A 1817-nucleotide genomic window follows, 5' to 3' on the forward strand; every position below is an offset into this window, starting at 1 on the left:
TGTGTGTGTGTGTGTGTGTGTGTGTGTGTGTGTGTGTGTGTGTGTGTGTGTGTGTGTGTGTGTGTGTGTGTGTGTTACCAAAATCTACTCTTGAGCCACTGGATGTACATCTACAACGTGTTATCTTTTGGAGTCAGTTTGTTTCATACAGTCAAGAATGGCATTTAAAATAGAAGAACAAATATAATACAATTTAACTAAAGCTCAAAACAACAACAACAAAAAAACTAATCTGGAGAACATAGGTTCTGAAGAGACGAGATAGAACATCAAACACTTTCCCTGTACGAGCAGATGGTGGTTGTTCAGCATAGCATAAAAGTGGTTCATCACATCATGTGAAGAAACATTCTTACCTTGTCAGAGCAGGCCAGTGATCCTAAATCTCAGCTCCTGGTAGGTCATCACTGATGATCTGTTTGTGAAGCGGGGCAAAAGTGGTGTAACTACATTAGCTTTGTAACCAAGACATGATTCTTTCCACTTTTCTTGGCTTCATCCACAATCTGTAGTCTTAGTTGCTCAAAGCTAAAAGCATCTTCACCCCTTAGCAAATTTGGCAGAAAAACTTCTTCTGCCCTTTAAGGTGATGTCAGTGTGTGGTATTTGCTTTTTTGGTTTATTTCTACTTCTCTTTCTGGAATTCAAAGCTGCCTCTTGAAATCCAGCTCAACAATTTACCACAATATTTCCCAATCTTAAACTTCAGGCTATTTTTCCAACCGTACTCCTTCAGACAAGCATGCTCAGTGATGAGAGCTTCAGCTACCACTGAAGGCTCCCACAGACTTGGGCGTACTTCAGTCCACGGAGGTTCGTGCATACTGGATTAGACTCGAAGCGGATGCCCACAGGTCATGTCCGTGCAAAGATCAATTTTTAAAACTGTGTACTTGGTGTTGCACAATAAACTGCCCGGCGACTGACAGTTGTATGTGACACCAATGTATTAAACTTCCCTTCTTCATCCCTGATCTGGTTTATTGGCCTTTTCTTTTGTTTTTTTCCAAGTGGCAAGTGATCTCTTCCTCCTCCGTTGACGCCATGACTGAAATTGTGAGAAATGAAGGAATTTGTCACGAGATAATTAAAATCAGGTCCAGCGTGGCTGCAAGAGGGTCTGGAGATTTCCTGGTGGGCTGGTCTGATGTGTGGGCTGCAGGGCCAGCGCTCCCTGTTTTTTTTTAATTGTTTTAAGAACGTTTAAATAACAACATATAAACACAAAACACCACTGCCGCTGCTCCTGGGATGTGACCTGTCAATCAATCTAGTAGACGTGTCAGCAAATGAGCAACCTCAATTTGTCCTGAAGCTAAACACCCCTTGCTTGCGGAGCTGGGCTGCAGCCGGTCAAGGTGTACGCTTGGGTATTAAGTCTCAACTGTCTGTGGACAGTGCGCGTATTGACCGCCCAGCTCACGGTACGCCCGAGTCTGTGGGAGACTTGATACTTCCTCATCACTGGGGTATGCTTTGAAACAATGCATTTTAGCAGCAAGAGTTTCAAGAATGTTGTGTTTTTGTACCTTAGACAACTTCCTTTCCTGTTCTGTCATAAGCAACATCACCCTCACCAAGTATGAGTTCTACCTTGTAGAAAAAGTAGGAATTGGGAAAACCTGAGGCCATCTTTCAACCCTGTCTGGAATCATGGCTTTTTATAAATGAACTCATCAGCAAACCGAACTTCAGTCACCCACGGGCCGGAAATGGCCCACGGGCTGCAATTTAAATAGCCCTGATTTAAAAGTAACAAGTTATGCTCTACCCCCCCCCCCCAAGATTAGATCCGAAGAGCGTCACCCCCCCCACCC

The sequence above is a fragment of the Nematolebias whitei genome, chromosome 5, assembly GCF_014905685.2.
Source record: "Nematolebias whitei isolate Nwh7 chromosome 5, NemWhi1, whole genome shotgun sequence".
Classification (NCBI taxonomy): domain Eukaryota; kingdom Metazoa; phylum Chordata; class Actinopteri; order Cyprinodontiformes; family Rivulidae; genus Nematolebias; species Nematolebias whitei.